Here is an 18,316-nt window from a genome sequence, read left to right on the forward strand (position 1 = left end):
GTCTGGATATATTCTGCTCATCACATAAGTTCTCCCAAGGCTCTAAATAATTTGTAACCCTTTTAACATTATTAGCTGCGCATGCCAGTTTTAAAACTGGCAGGTGAGGACAAAAAAACTCACATAATGTAGTACGCTTTGAAATTCCAGCTTTTCTCCTGCATTGGAAGACTTCACATTGTTGCCACTGAAATCCCAGTACAGCTTTGTGAGACACAGGTCTCCTGTACACATTTTCTCATGGATGCAGATGGTTCCTAGCTGCTGTGCCAGGCCTATCTTATGAGCCACTGCATCTCTTACGATCCCTTTGTAGCGTGCCTAGGAAATCAGAAGGAAAGCATGCCTCATCTGTGCAATGCCCTCCCCTGCAAATGAAGGAAAAGTTATGATCAGCCCTTTTCCCAGTTCAGAACATTTCTAGGGCTTAGAAGAGTATGTCCTAGGCTGATCAGGGGTCATTACTACCACATTTTCTCCCATTGTGTAGTGGTAGGACTAATATCAAGATTAGTGATACTACTTGATAATACAAACATTCTATGAATGCTTTCAGCATGATACTTCGTGATTGGATACTACTCGACAGAAATAAGAATAACTGTAGTAGATTTAAGCCCAAATATTGTTGGGGGTTTATGTTTACTGCAGTACACTGCATCAGGGCATTTCCTGGCACTGCTGTGACTTAATGTTGTAAGTCACAACAATCAAAAGTTGTTGGGGAACTTTATGATGTTAACCAAGAAGTTTATACTTATACTTATGCTTATACTTATATAGATGCTTATACTAATAAAAGGTGGGAAACTAACATTGGCTTCTGTGGCTGAAATAAGACTATTTAACTTTGATATTTCAAAGGACATTTTACAATAATCTTGGATCCTCTGAAAACATTCTCTTCCTTAATTTCACTTATAAAATAACTTTTTACTAAAGTTGAATTTAACTTTTGTACCAGCTATATATGCACAGAGTACTAGAAGACAGGATTAGTGAAAGAAATTAAAATAAATCAGGGTTCAAACCTCACATTCACATTTATGGCTCAGTTTAGTCTCGCTTTAAGAGATGAAAAAGGGATAGCTGAGCATGAGTTGATTAGTTTAGTATCCAGGTTCTGCAGCCAGAAGAAAAATCAGGTTGGAACTTTTAACACTACGCACAAAAAGAAATAATAAAAGAATAAGGAGTCGTATTCTCCCACAATTCATTTTCCACTCTTTTTCATATCAACTTTTCCTCTCTTTAATTTGAATGTCATTCTATAAATTGTGTACATTGTATATATGATTGTGTACATTTTTTTTACCTGACGCATATTTCCAGCCTGGCATCTCACTGCCTTTATGAACTGTAACGAGCCAATGCATCAGCTTAATCCATATAGCAAATGTGTATGCTACACCACAGGTTGCATACACTATGCAGCTATGCAACTATTAATACTAGTTCCTTCAGGAGAAGTGATACTTATGACCTGGACCTTTTATTCGACCAAAACAGTCAGGAGTCCCTCCTAATGCCCTGGGCAGTTAGCTTGTCTGCTTAGTCATTCAAATCCTTCAGCAACAGGTCAGGAAGAAGTTTGGGTTGCCTGGCTCTGCTGCATAAAATCTGTCCACACAGCCAAAATAATCTCTTAGAAATTAGAGGAAATCAATAAAATTAATAGCAGCAAGGAATTATTCAATACTTCTGAATTGACTTAAATATGAAATTTATTGGTATTATTATTTGTTATTAGTTATTATATAAAGCCTACCACTCATATCAAAGGAAAAATGTATTAGGCATGATGTCTATTTAAATGTAAGGTTTTGAAGAAGTCCTGGTAGATTGCAAACTAGCAGCTGTCTTCCATACTGAGCAAGCTGATGGAAAGCCATAGTAAAGAATGGTCATGTATTATTGTTAAGATATTCTTAAGATTAAAACACTTCTATATTAAGATACCATTAAGACAATCTGTTATTATTAGATATAATATGAAAATTTTAATACTAAATTTGCAGAAAGAAGTCATGTCTCACTGACCTGTAGGAAAGTTCTTTAGTGGAGTCAGTGACCAAATTCTCTCAGCATACCTGGGACTTCACAAAGTTTTTAAAAAATCTTCCAACAAAGGGTTTTAAAAATCTGAGCTCTCACAGGTTCCAAGACATGAAAAAGCAGCAGAAATTAATAGTTAATTTTTACAGTGGAAACGATTCAACAGAGGAGTTCCTTACAGACTCTGCAGATACTTTGTTATTCAACATATTTATCAACAAAGTAGAGGAGGGTTTGGTATTGAACTGATGGTATAAAATTATTCAGGTTAGTTAAAAGGAAAACCCACTGAGAAGTCTTGTACAGGATGTCACAACACCATGACTGGGAAATAAAATGGCAGATGAGATTCATCCTGATGAACACAAGGTTATGTAAATGAGAAAAAACATTTCTGACTATATCTAGAAAGTGATAGACTATAAACTAGCCATTACCACCCAGGAAAAGGATCCAGGAGTTATAACAATTATATGAAAACACCATCTCTACCATTAGCAACAATCAAAAAGAGAAAATAAGTGTTAAAAATTATTAGGGCAGAACAAAGAACAAAGCAGAAAATATGTCACTGCATAGACAAACAGCACTCTTACATCTTAAACAGTAGAGTGCACTTCTAGTAGTCCAATTTGAAAAATTATATGGTAGAACTAGAAAAAGTAGAGAGAAGTGGGGAAAAAAAGTACAAACCAGCTTTTTTATGAGAAAAGACTAAATAGAAAATGACTTTTCAGATTGGAAAAGGAATGATTGTAGGGAAACATAAGTTAATGTCCATAAAATCATGAAAGGCACATAGAAAGTGAATGGGGAATGCTTATTCACTGCTTTTGTAGCACAAGAACCCTTATTAGTTTAAATTCACGCAAATTTTTATGCAGAAGGAAGTTCTTCACACAGTTCAGACAGTCAGCTGTGCAGTCTGGGTGAGCCCAGGATGTTGTGGAAGCCCAGTGTATTACTGTGTTAAAAAAAGCAATTAGGCACTTTTGTGGAAGAGAACGTTCTCCTAGACTTGTGAGCACAAGGAAGGAGATTTACCTTCCAGCTCAGGAAGTCCTTAAGCCTTACACTGCTGGATGCAGGTTATAGCAAGGGAAGATTTGCCTTGTTTTCACAGTGGACTCCTTTTAGAAGTGGACTCCTTCTTTAAGTGTCCACTATCAGCTATAATAATCAAACCAGGATTGTGCTAGATGTTTTTTTTCTTCTGAGAAAAATACTGCTGATGTTCTTAATTTCTAAGGTTTTACTGTTTCTGATAAAAATGAGTGGCTCATCAAATTTATAAAAAATAAAATATGATGAATATGAGTTTGTCCAACAATGGTGGATTTGCATGTGTGCAATTTCATTGGCTTAACTGTTATGAATCCTGATTCCCCCCAGTTCTGACCAATGCCACTTTTACACACAGGCATTTGAAACAGCTTTTTTTCATGGTTCTGCTTAGAATTAGTGTGACACAGAGCAGCTTGAGCTCCCTGGTGAGAAGAAAAGTTGACGAGAGATGTAATTTGGATGTTGTCTTCCTTTCAGCAGTGGATCTAACCAGGCAAACAATGACCGAGCCTTCCGTCTTGGCAGTGGGCTGAGGGACAGGTGTAACAGAGCCCAGTCCCTCTGTCTGACAGCATCAGGTCCTACCGATGGGAAAGCAGTCCAGACCCAACCTCTTTACAGTAGATGAGCAAAACAAAAGCATCCACAAATGTGCTCATTTTGGGGGAGTTTGTTTACATCTTGGCACTGCAGTGTTTTCATATTGTTTTCAAGGACATTTTCAAGTTGATTAGGTTTGATTAACTTCAGGGTATCTATGATAGCATTTATTTTTAGGGAATGTGTCTTATCAAGGACTAAGTTAAAAAGCCAGGTTGGGAAGCCAGTGTTCCTCTCCCTTATTTCCCTTCTCCTGTGTTACCCTCAGCAGGTCATTTCACTTTCCTATGCTTCCACTAAACCCCTTGACTGCCTTTGGAGATGCTTTCAAAATGCTGTCTGTGTCAGAGCAAAAAGATCGTTTGTTCGCATTTTTATTCACCTGTAATCTCAGAATTAGGCAACCTGGAAAAAGAGCTGTTGATAATGTCTTCCAGAGTTTAGAGAAAAATACAGATAATATTGCCTCTGTATAAAAGCAAATAGGTGTTTCCCATCCTGAAGAAGTCATTCTGCTTCTTAATAAACAAGTAAAACAGTTTGGTATAATATTTTTTTTCTTACCAGGTCTGATAGCAAGAGAAACTTTAGAAACTTTGTTGATCAGAAATGCAAATTCTTATCCATCCCTGCTTTTTAATTAACTTTTTAATTTTCAAATGCAAAGATAGTGTTGATGATGACTGGTAAGCTTGGGCTGAGAGATGTACTGATCTAGTGCTGTTCTTTGGAAATCTGCAGAGAAATGAATCTCAGGGAACAAATGAAATGATAATGGGATTTCAGTTCATCAGGGTTCAACTCCACAAAATAAATGTTCAGTTTCACAGATTGTTTTTTAAAGGTCTTCTTCTGTAACACACAGAATTATTCAAGACTCAAATGACAGTTAAAATTATTATCTTTTTTTTTATATTATCATTGTCTCATTCCTAGAAAGGCGCCATCAGGATCAGAACCTCATTGTGCTCATTGCCAGGAGTGAGGTGGAGGAATATTCACCCTTTGTAACTCCACACAGCTGCTTTCAGAGCTCTGCATCACCTTCTGAAGGGTCATAACTTTTCCTATATTGACTATATAGGAAAGGTGGAGTCCTAAATACAGGTGTCTGTACTTCAATTAAACAGTTACAGCAACCTGAAGTAGACTGTGTAAACAGTTGAACCCATATGCCCCAGAGCAAAGATGTACAAAGATCTGTTCCTGGCTGAAGGAGCGTAAAAGCTGATTTAAAAAACAAACAAACAAACAAAAATCCTAATGTAAATTATTTACTCAGTATGGGGTTCCTGGACAGAGAAAGTAAGATGTGCCTTAAGACCCACAAAGCCATCAACTGGCAGTGCGTACTTTTTTTAGAGCTGGAGACTGGAGCACCATACCCTGAAACACAGGAAAACTACAGTTCCTGGAAGTCCATAATGTAGTACTTCTATTTATTGCATGTATCTACTTTGTAAATACAGGGAAAATCCACATTCTCATCTCATCTATCCTACTTCTGTCTGCTATTAAACAGCTGATTTCTTATTGGTGTCCAACCATGCTGAGACTGAAGATGGGGTTAGATAGAAGATGAAGTTGGAAGGACTCAGTCGGGGAATCTGGAGAATTATTGCATTGAATTAGACATGGCATCACTTTGGAGAAACAGTCACAGAGGGATCGAGAAGGGTGGTATTAGTGCCTGCACCGTAAGGGAGGTGCCTGGTGACTGGGTCCTGGAGGAGGACTCTCCCACCGGCACCAGCAGCAGAAAAGGCTGCAGGCTGAACTAGCAGCTGGTGTGTGTGACAAAGCTGTGAAGGATAAGGTTAATCTCCAGGGGAAGAACTGCGAGCTGGATCTTGATGTGGTCAAGCAAAAGGATCTAGTAAAAGGATTCAGAATAATGACTCAGGAAAATGGTTCTAGCAGCAAACTTCTGAACTGGTTGAGTGAGAGTGGTGCACAAGGGAGATCGCAAAATAGAGATGACAGAGGATTTACATGGATGAATATTTACAACCGTTTGGACTTGATTTTGGGGAATAAATTATATAAGACTAATCAAAACAGTGCTATTTTTTCATCACGAAAAAGCAGTAGGCGTCTATGATCAAATTCCCATGAAACACAATATGCAATTTCTAATGTGTTTACACAAGCTGTAAGCTGTCAAAGGACTGAAAATGTCTGGCTGCAGAATCTGTCCCATAAAAATTGGAGTACTTTGAATATTATTAGTCCTCTTGTCCCTAACCGATATCAAAATGGCAGCAAAGAAAAAAAAAAATCCCAAAGATTTCTGATGGTCTTTTTTATTTTTTTTACTATAAATGTAGTATTACACCAACAAGTAAAATCTGAGAAGGTAGTAGCTGAGCACATCCCATTAAGGTCTGCTTGGGACTGGTTCTGGGACAGAGGGAGCACAGCTGCACACCTGGGCACTATATGAGTGACCCTCTGCTGCAGGTTGCCAAGGTTTAGATTGCTGCAGGGTAGCAAGGATCCTCTGCCCACCAGGCTAGCTTATGGAGGCTGCCTTGTAAAGGCATCCTATTACTCTATTACTGATGAGCAAAATAAGTTAGTGTAGAAAGGGACCATAAAGGTGAGTGGATTAAGGTAATTCATTTAACATTTTTAAGCTAATTTTTAGTTGCACAGAAATGTTGATTTTCTATTTGCTCTTGCATCCTTACACACCAGTCACACCTTTTATTTTGAGACAAAATGAAAACCAAGGAAAGGAATAAACAGAAAATATTTGTGCTTGAGCAAATTCCTGCCTGGCAGAAGACTGCATCATGGGATATTGTGTGTATACTTATATACCTAGGCCATCAATCAATAATAGAGAGGCTCAAAGAATCATAATTAAATTTAACTGTGTTGTAGACTTGATCTATTTTAATCCATAGAAACAAAAGATGTGGATGTCTATGGCTCTGCATTGCCCCTCTCAGAAACACATGGCGTCCACAAAGTCTGACATTCCAGAAAGACTGTGCTGCTTCTGATCCTTGCTCACACAGAAAAAAAAAGGGGGGAGAAAAAGAAGGCTCCTGTTTTAATGCTGACAATATATTAAATGAAGAAATTAAATGAAACAATTCTGGGAGGGTATATATAATGATAAGAAAGTAAACTAGCAGTGGTTACATTTTCTATGGTAGACATAATTGATATGTTTGTTGTCTGTGATTCACACATTATTTTAAGTTTCTGAGGGGGATTTTTATTGCAAAATATTCTGCATTTTAAATACTATTTAATTATGGTTTGTTTCCTTAGGGATTATATCACCATGTGATTTTAATTTGGTATATACCCTAAGGGGCAGCATATTTTCAATTATGAAATATTTCCTCCAGAAACAATAATGGTTCAATGATTTATTGCAGGATCCTATTATAAGGTGCCTCATACAAGTGAAATCTGAAATGCAATTGGCTTAACAATATAGTATAGGCAGGACTAAAATGCATGTGAACTGAGCATATGGGCCTTTTTCACAAAAATCATATTTATATACTTTCATCCTTTGCATAATACTTCAATTATTATATCTTGAAAAAAGAACTTGGAAAGCTGAGAGCTATGAAACATTTACATTATTATCTCTTCAAAAAGTTCATTTTTGGACAAGTATCATTTGGATAGGGATTAACTTAATCAGAGATTTTGAATCTTCTTTACTTTAATTTTTAATCTCTTTTTAAAAATATGTCTGAATCTTAAAAAGGCCTAAACCTGTAGTCACAAAGCACTGCTTCAAAAAAGGGGAAAAAAAAGAAAAAAGAAAAAAGAAAGTTTTTAAAGCAGCCACCAGCTGTAAGAGAGATAGTGCAAGCAGCAGATTTGTGACAGAGTGGAGCATGAAACCCATCAGCTGATGAGTGAAAATCCCTGGTTTCTAATTAATCGAGGTACACAGGCCAAGGGATGAAGAGGATCAGGGAAATGAAATCAGGAAAAAGATACCATCAGTCATTTCTGCGGCCCATTGTCATACTTCAGAATCTGCTGTAATGAATCACTCAGGCATTCCACAGATACATTCAAATGGTGAAGAAAATTCATTGTCCGGTGAAGAGTGTTTGATAAAAATCTTTCTTTTCCCCCCTCTTTGTCAGAAGCCTATGATCAGAAAAAGAAATCCAGACAGCACAACAGGTGTGCTTTTGCAAGCCTGGTGAAATCTGCAAATGAACGGAGGCACTAAAGAATTTTTTTGTACTAAAATTTCACCAAAATGAAGAAAGTAGCTTGTAAGAGCAGGCAGTGGCAAAACACACTGAAAACAGCTGGAGATTAAGGGGATAAAAGGTATAAACACTCTTCCAGTTGAGAAGCTCCTGTCCCTATAAAATCTTCTTATATGGAAAGGGTGAAAAAATATTTTTTTAGAATATTTTTGCCGAGTTTAGCATTTCCAGATATTGACACCTGCTTTGAAGAGCTACTAATCCACGAGGTAGCTCCAATTTAAGACAGCACTGAACTGCCACTCTAAAACTTGGGGCGGGGGGGGACGACACACTAGCTTTTTTTAAAAGGGGGTGGGTTAGTTTTTTCCTCAAAATTACTTGGTTTCCTTCAAAGACAGAACTAATACAATTAAAGGCAAATGGGGTTTTTTTTTCCCCTCTCATATGCCTGTACAAGCACACACTCATGCAAATACTATGAACAAGGAGATGCCTACATTTTGGATACCTGTTCGTTTCTCTCCAATCAGACTTTTGCAAAGATTTTAGAACTTATGAAAAGAATAGACTGAAATTCTTCACAAATTTAAATCCTTTTATTTAAAATTAGGGATAACATATCTTTTTTCTTTTTCCTTTTTGTTTTGCTTATGGCTCAACTTTTTGACCCTGAGCAGTTCTTATACCAGTCTGTTCCTTAAAGTAGTGTGTCCCATTATGTGACACCAGAATATAATTGTTTTTAAATAATCAGGTGCTATACTAAGACGTATAAGGATGGCTGATTCATTTTAGATTTAATTACCATAATATAGGGTTTTGCTGTCTATAGTATCAATCACTGAGACACTTTATAGTTGATAATATTAAAATGGCAACAATAATGAGAATCCTGCTTCATGATGAAAATAATTTTAATCATGGGTAGATTACAAATCCATTTACTGTTACGGTTACTGAGAATTCTATTATCTGCCTCCTATTGTGAAAGATGTTGAAACTTGTTTTCAGGAAATGTAAAAGATTATAGAAGTATGCTCTCTATGCAAAGTTTCTGTCACAGTAGAGCAACAAAAACCTGCTTAATACCAGGAACTGTTAAAGATGAAACTCGCCAAGTGAACTTGTAGCTGCATCTCTGCATGAACGTATGCCTGGCTATGCGGATCTATTTATAGGCTCAAGGATGATATTGGCAGCCGGTTTAGATTCTAACCATGATTTCTTCTATTCACAAACAGTACTTAGCCAGGTGAGCAGTTGTGGCCTCTGCAATGAAGGTATTACTGATTACTAGCTCCAATCGAGTATATAGATTATACATGGGTAATCTAGGTAATCTAGAGAGTACTTAGTTCTGGTGGCTGCACCTCTGATATTTTCCTGTGACTATGGACATATCATCTCACCTTTTTATTTTCTTTTTTTTTTCTTTTTTTTTTTTTTTGCATTTGTTGTCAATTACGACCCTAAACAACTATTGTTACAACAGGGCTGCCATCAGGTTGGTATTAGCTGTGTCCCCTCTACAATTACACTGAGACTGGTATGGGGATAGGGAACTGAATCCCAGAGTTCATCTGCTCCCAAAGTACTGATGTGGCTGGAACAGTTGAAGGTCTTAGACCATATCCTATTCAAAAAAAGCCCAGGTGGGAACACTGAACTCTAAATGCCCCTAGCTGGTATCTTCACTGGGAGAAGGGGCTGGGAGTCAAAAGAATTGGACAGGGGGATTTCTCAGGCTGGAAGTGATTTTCCCAGGGGTGCACACGCCACTGCTGCACCCCTGCAGTGCAGCAAGAGCTTTGGTGTCCAAGAGCTGGTTTTCTCCTATTTCATTTAAAACAAACCAAGAAACCTCACTGAGGTAATTTTAATACAGGATTTTAGACAGGGTCTTGTCCTGCTGAAACAAATAGCGTAAGCTTCACCCTGTTGAACTTTTTCCTGAAACCGTGTGTGACTATGTGTGCACGTATACATTAGCACTTCTTTGATTATATAATGTAATGAGCTCAGTGGATTTATTCTGGATTTATACTATGGAGCCTCACAGCAGACTTGGGAACAGTATCTTGTCTTTAAGATGCCAGTTTTGTAAATGCTTTTCTTTTCTTAAGGATACTGATGAAAATTTATTCCTGATTTATCATGCATAGCTCTGCAATGGAATCAGATTTTTCCTTTCCAGCTTCATCGCTGTTTCCAAATGGGGATTAAAAATTTTTTAAAAACTTAGTAGAGAATCAGTTATCGTCAAAGTCCCCAGGAGCTCATTTACTGGTGTGCAAACTGCGCCCCACACTGGTCCCCTGCTTTGGAGGAACTCAGTGAATAAATTAAATTTCCAGAGACAGCCACCGTTAAATCCTGGCCTACTACTCTCCCTTCCTACTTGCATAATTTTTGTCATTCTGGGTTTCATTCTCCCTGTTGGGTCTCCCTTTCTGACCAATGAGTCCGGGGGGAGGGACACTGGGGTTCAGGAACTCTGGGAGCATGACTTACACAGAGCAATGGGCAAAACAGTAGATGGATACAAAAGCAGCAAAACATGTTTGTAAAACCATCTGCCTACAGAGCAAAATTGTAAAATATACTGTCTGCATCTTAATTTGCATGAGATATACCATTAGTAAAATGAACAATAACAAATGTAGACTCAATCTATTTTTTTTACAAGAAACAGATTTCTTCTTTTATTACATAGTTCTCCTCAAATATATTGCTACTGAACCTTGTTAAAGAACCATAATTTCATCTAAACAATAAATCTGTTGCTTTTCTTTATTTTTACCTTGCGTTTAAAAAAGCATGAGATGAAAAAGGAAAAAAAACGAACTTTACAGGTAACATGATCTTCTTTGAGCAAAAGTGAAATAAGAACAGCAACAAACAAATCCTTCTAATCAGTCCATTTTGTAACTCAGAAAGACAATTTGGAAAGGTTTTCATCAAAGTGATTTTCTGCAGATAGCTCATAGGTGATCAGGATAAACCCCCACAGCTTCAGCACTTCAAATATTTATCATATACATGTTTGCTTGAATCTTGATAAGGGTGAGGTTTGGGACTTATGGACACTGAGATAGGATGTCACCTGAGACATTCATCTGATTCTGAATGCAGACAGGAAGAAAGTGCCTAGGAGAGGCCAGAAGAGAGAGGGAGGGAGGGAGTAAGGGATAGTAGGAATGGACAGCCCTTGTTCCCAGCTCTAATATCCCAGTGCAATTATTTTGTGGACATCCACTCCTTGCCTGCACAGGAGATAGGGCTATAAGTGTATGTTATTTTTTAATTACAAGGGGGTAGAAAAAATCCTGATGATGGGCTGGAAGGTGCCATTGCATTGTTATTTTTTTCTCTCCCTTCGTTTGCTGATTATGTGAGCTGGGCTCCTTTGCTAGCCGATGATAAGCAGAATTTCCATGTTCTCTGCATAATTAATCCATCTCTGCCTCTCTTCATGCCAACTCGCCCGTTATCGCCGGCACATGCCTGAATTGCAAAAGAATCCGCTCTTCAATTGGAACTTATTGATATTCTAAGAAAAAAAGAGAGAGGGAAAAAAACTGAAAATCCTTAAGTTTAAGCCGCAGATTTTTAAATGGATTAATTTCGCTGCAATCGCAGCCATCTAAGGCGGGAAGGCAGGCAGAGCAAATTGAAAGCATCTCCATGTTTGCAGAATTGGGTCCAGAATGCTGAAATGTACTGGCACAGTTCTCTTTTAAAGTCAGAAAATTACCATTCATTTACATCACATGAAATACTTTTTTATGCTAGAAATATTCAAGAGACGTTCCTTAAATGCCTGCTAATGCTAGATAACATTTCTAACTTTCAACATTTTGCTAGACTTTGATATGACATGATAGGAATGCCTGCCAGTGAGGAATGTTATATGTACCAGTAATCTCTTTTTATCACATATTTAGATTATATCATCCTCTTCTTAAACCATCCTGAAGTAGTCTTTAAACAATGTACTCGGTGTCGTAGGCTCCTATTTAATATAGTTACACGAGCCAAACTTAGTAGGGCATATTTAGACTGCCTAGTATGAAGGGTTTTTTAAAGTGCCAATACATGATCCCAAAAACCAGTTTATCTTTTTCTATCTTTCACAAAGTTAACTTGCATTTCTTAGCATCCTTTCTACATTTAGAGATTCTGCGTTCACCTCATTTATGACACGTAATGTGTTTTGTTATTTCAATGCAGCTCTTGTGGATTGTACTTACATTTTGAAAGGGCTCAGCTGTACTCCATAGCAGCCTGGTATTGCACATGGAATAACGAGAGCTAGTGGGGAGCTAGGACTTTGCCTCTTCTTTTTTCTCAAATGTTACAAAAATCCAAATATTCTTCTCCTTTTGTTTCTCTAACACAAAATTCACATCCTTCATTTCCTTGACCCTAGGAAGCAGTGGCGTTCAGCAACACCGAGAGATTTCTTTAATGCCTCAGCTAAGCCACAACGTATCTGGCATTCCATGTCCATATGCTAGAAATCAGCAATTTATGCTGTTGTAGAAGGTAATGTTGACACTCGCAGTTAACAGAAGGGGAAAAGTTGCTACACTGACTGCAAATGGAGATTTAGCTGTTAGGAAGTCTTTGTCATTATTAGACAGACCTCTTTCATTTTAAAAATACATGGGAAATAAATTAAATAAAAAAAAAAAAAATAGAGGGACTGGCAGGCACATACCAGAGCTGGGGGGGGGGGGGGGGGGGGAGGGCAGCAAGAGACATACAGCAAAACAATGATATTTGTGGCAACATCTGCTTCAGATACAAAACAATGAGCTTAATACATGGGTGGGCCACCTTACCATATAAAATTAGCACCTGTTATGAAATGCATGTCACTATTAAGTAAATAAAATGTCAGTCTTCCAGTTTGGATTTTCAGGTAATAAAAAGCACCATACAAGAATGACTAGTGATCACATTACGATATGTTTTTATATAGCAGAAAGAGAACAAAGAAGGTTTTCCAGTTGCTTCAGAATGATCGACTGTTCTAAGGCACTACTGAACTTGAGGATATTTGTGATGTATTGCAATTTTAACATTACAGTTTTGGCAAAATCAAAATGTTTAAAAATGCTTTTTAGAAAAAAATAGTTATGTTCACATTCAACTCTATTAGCTCCTAAGACAAATAGTTGAAACCACATTTAAAAAAATCAAATTTTTTAAATCACCTGTGAAATTGTATATTTAGCAGATAAATACAATCTCTAAAGAAAGAAATTTCTGTGTCCTTTCTGCATATATCTGTAGCCTAAATAAGTAAATAATAAGTTAAGAACCAAATAGTCAAAGTGCTTGATATATGCATTTCCAACTGTGTAATTTTTTTAGTGAAAATAACTATTTCCAACCTAATTTGGGAGAAAAAATAGTACACAGATTACATGAACTTCATATTACCACATAACTTCCTGATCTGTTACAGTGAAATCCTGACTCTTTAAGTCAATCACAAAATCCTTATTGCCTTTAGTATCACCTGGATTTCACTACAGTTTTATTAGTAAAATAAGGTTTAATTAAGCTTGCATTACAGTCAGTGCTGACCTTTTCTAACAAAAAGGTTCTTCTCCTAAGAATTTATACTGCAAACTTTCAGGATTTACATCATTAAACACATAGAAAAAATATTTAAAACATGCTAAATTTATTTTAGCTATAAGTAAATTGTAGGTTTCAATTAAGAATATGTCTTTTATATTCCTTATATATATTTATATTCCACCTTTTATATTCCCATCCTATTGTACATAATAATACTCTATAATAATTATTTAAGTAACTACAATTGGCTAGTTTCTGTGCTGCTATTTTATATATGTAGGTACAGTGTATTGAAGGTTGCATTATAGTAAAATCATACATGATTTTTTACACACAGAAGTCAAGATTTTTTTTTTTTTGTTACTGATTTAGGAACCAGAATTTCTGCACTAATACTTTGGAGGATTTTTTTGGCATGGTAGTATAGGATGAATACTTCTTGCACCTGAAAAGAATGACAACAGCCACAGCATGCAGGAAAAAGGGGTTTTGCAGCACACAATGATCTCCCAGTTATTCATGTATCAGCATTTTTTTCAAATGATAAATGCAAAATTTCTCAGGCTCGTTGCCATCAATCTCTGTATTGATTTGGCTTTATAGAAGACCAACATGTAGCCAAAAAACTGAGATCAGTGGTCAGCACAAATGTTACCCTAGTTTAGAAGCCTAGATTCAGTGCAAAGCAAATGACTGCAATTTATCCATGCATGGCACTGCCTGGCATTAATCTATCCTCAATTTTATGACTGAAAAGCAACTCTAAATGAATTACCAATTGATTTGTAAATTTTACTTAGAGGAATTTACTTGCTCCTTCCAAAAATATTCACTCTGTTTAATTTAGGGTTTCTGGTTTTGTGTAGTGTATGAATTCTGTTTAATGTGCTGGGGATCATTTTGGCAGTTATGCAGTGACACCTACACCAAGGAAGCTGGGGACACTTTTAAGTTCCTGTTATGGGCTTCGTTTCCATACTGCAAGCCCTTTGCATATTGGGCCACATGGTATAAACTACAGCATAAACTATGGATTTGGACACACATCAGATACAGTCAACTTATGGACCAGGATCCTATGGAATGCTTTAGATGTATAGGAATTTGTCAGACTGCATTCAGAATACAAGAGTTTTATTGTTTGTCCAGATATGGGTGCATCATCTACAATGTAAAGACTGACTAATATTTAGAATCCTGTCTCTACCCACTTTCACCTTCCTGAAGACATGAACAGTAAGCCCAAAGTCCTCATTATGCTGGAAGTCTGGCAATGAGTGTGGCTATGTTATTAGGTGTCCAGTGTGTTAGCCTTAGCAAAGAGGCCTAGGAAACCAGTTATGATATGCAGCCCACAAAGACAGACCCTTACAAACCAAGGAGACAAAGTGCCATAAATAAGCACAGAGATATTTAAGAATAATTAGGTCTGATAATTTGTGCATAAAAATCCTTGCATAGATTCCATTAAGAGAGCCTGGAATGTTGTTATTATAACAGCAATTTAAGTAAAGAATAACACTCTTAACTCAGTCCATACAATTAACCAAATGACTACTTTCCCATAAGAATAAGTGGGTAGATTCAATGGGAGCCTATCTTTGGAAAGCAGCCTCAACGGGTGTCCTCAAATGGTCTTTGGCCTAAGAGATGATCAGTCAGATTACATGCACATGTAACCTACTGCTACAGATATACAGCAGTAGAGCTTTCTAGGGAGCTACAAGGGAACAAATAGTTTCAGTTTCAAGAAACAAGGAGAAGTCCAGATTGATAGATGTCACACTTCATTTTAATATGAATAGATTTGCATTTTCATTTTATAAGCTACACAAAAATGTACTCTTAACTTCAACTCTAACCTCCAGGATGAACTATCTGCAGCAACAATAAAGAAATAACTTGCCAGATGTTACCACACATTGGTAATTCTTGTGTCTAAAATAACTGTTTAGCTCTAAGAAAATAGAAAATTTTCCTATGTACAGAATATTTGATGTATTCAGATGCTGCAATATGGTCAACAAGGTATCCACAAAATTCACAGTGATAGACCCAGGGAACTTTCTCCCATTCCTTGCCATCTCTCATTTGTTTTCCTCTGGACCTGGGGAGAGAAACCAAAGCACGTATAATCCTGAACTCCTTAGTTCTACAAAAACAAAGTGATCGGATGGTAGATAACTTTCAGTGAATGTCAGAATCTCTCTTAAAGAGCAGGACATGATAGGTAAAATGCTGAATTTACTTGCAGGGTACAACGTGGTTTTTTTTTTCCCCCACAAATCCTGGCACAGAACTACAAAGGTGTTGTCTGTATTAGAAAAAATTATAAGCCGGAGTTTTCAAGGACAGATGTTACAGTGTAAGCACAATATGTGTATTTTCACCATTGTACCAGAAAATCCAGAAAAAGTAGAGGAAAACATAACTTTTCCCAGCATAATATATTCACAAAGGAATATTTGCATGAAAAGCCTATAAATACACTCAACCCTTGGCTAATGTTGCTGACAGAGAAAAAAATATATCATTTCCTGGAACCAGGAACGCCATTGTGTTCTTTATGTACTCACCTTGATAGTTTGTTATTTATTGAGAGCTGAGCAGAATCGGAATCAGATTCAGCCATCCTTCTGGCCCTGGGGCAGTTTGACTCGGGAACAGAAGTGGAGTAAACCCAATACAGAGAGTGCTTTGTAATGTTCACTGGTCAGTGGTATACAAACGAAGTGGTACAAAAACCCCACTGCATTCAGATAGGCTTTCCAGAACAGTACTTGATGATAGGACTTGAAGATGGAAGATGGCCTGTGGCAAATAAAATAGAGGCAACCATTCCAAAACTAAAAGGGTGAATGGATGCAGGCACTAGAATAGCAAATCCAGAAATAATGGATGAGGGTTTCCAGCCTATTGGGAAAGAAGATGGTCCTTCTTGGAGTAACTGGGTTTTGTGCTCAAGTAAAACACAAGAACCAGCCATTGACTATTTCCCTGTTGGTGCCACATCTGTATGACTTTGCTGTTGCTTGTTTACAGATATGCCTCAACAATGAAGCACAAATCACTAGAGGAAAAACTTTCCACTGCAGATCTGTTCCGAGGCAGATTGCAGCCTGGGAATAGAAAAGGCAAAGCCATAGAGTTGCCAACATTTGACAAAACACAGTAAGTCTCTTTGCCTCACTGAGAGAGAGCAAGGGGAGCCCAACTGTCTCAATCTGAGGCATCTAATGAACAGGAACAAAATGACTTCAAACTGTTAACAAAGAAAAATTCATTTTTTCCAAAGCTAAATTTCCTGTTGGCCATTGCAGCTCATAACAAAAGTAAAGCTAAAACCTACACAGAACTGAGCATATTTTTTATTTTTCCATTTGAAACCTGGGATTATTTCCTCCAGGCATTTGGAAGGACAATGCTAGCAGGACCCTGTTTGCCAGTAAAACTCAGTTTTGGAAACCATCATCAGTCAGCATGAAAATGGGTCCAATGCTATGGAAATGAGCTCGTTACTATTATTTTTTTTTTACTGGCACTCACACAATTTGTGCTTTTAGAATTTTGAAAAGCAGGGCATGAATTGCAAAGAAAAAATGAGTTAACAATATTAAACAGTCAGTTGCTAATTACTGAGCAATCCAAACCTGTGTCTGGAATGACATACTCAGACATCCAGCTGGACCACAGGCCATATGCTATCCTAGATCCTCACACACAGCTCCCACTACTGTCAAACACTGGAGTACTGGGTAAAAAGTTCAGCGTACAGAGTAAAATATGGTCAGAGCTGTATATTTGTAGATACTTTAAAAAGAATAATGAATATCTGCAATCTATCAGTAAAAGTAAAGGATGAGAGCTGTAGACAGCAAGGTAGGAAATCACTCTGTATCATTATATTTGTTTCACTCTCATCACTGTGTTTGGAGCAGAAGTGTCCAATAACCCCATGTTGTGGTTTAGCCCCAGCCAGCAACTAAGCACCACGCAGCTGCTTGCTCACTCCCCCTACCCCGATGGGATGGGGGAGAGAATCGGAGGAGTAAGAGTGAGAAACACTCCTGGGTTGAGATAAGAGCAGTTTAATAATTGAAATAAAGTAAAATAGTAACGATAATAATAACAATACAATAATGATAATAATAATAATATACAAAGCAAGTGATGCACAATGCAATTGCTCACCACCTGCCAACCGATACCCAGACAGTTCCCGAGCAGCGATTGCCACTCCCTGGCCAACCCCCCCCCCCCCACCCCCCCCCAGTTGCTATACTGAGCATGACGTCATATGGTATGGAATAGCCCTTTGGTCAGTTTGGATCAACTCTTCTGGCTGTGCCCCCTCCCAGTTTCTTGTGCACCTGGCAGAGCATGGGAAGCTGAAAAGTCCTTGACTAACATAAGCAGTACTCAGCAACAACTAAAACATCAGTGTGTTATCAACATTCTTCTCCTACTAAATCCAAACCACAGCACTATGCCAGCTACTAGGAAGAAAATTAACTCTATCCCAGCCAAAACCAGGACACCCCAGTGCTGTTCTTTCTCCATAAGGAAGTTACTTATAGAGATTTAGAAAGTTACTTCATCCTATTACCACATTTCAGCTGCCATAGATCACATTTGTAATTGTTCAATTTAATAAATGGAATTTATGATCTACTTATTGATCCCGAGGTATGATACTTGGCAGAATGAAACAAAGAAAATTCTAACACAATGTAGTAAGTTTTAATGGTGCAATTCCAAGGATAATAATATTGCTAAAAATATTATTCCCCTAAGTATAAAAAGTC

This window comes from Pelecanus crispus, chromosome 2, assembly GCF_030463565.1.
Source record: "Pelecanus crispus isolate bPelCri1 chromosome 2, bPelCri1.pri, whole genome shotgun sequence".
In the NCBI taxonomy this organism is placed as follows: Eukaryota; Metazoa; Chordata; class Aves; order Pelecaniformes; family Pelecanidae; genus Pelecanus; species Pelecanus crispus.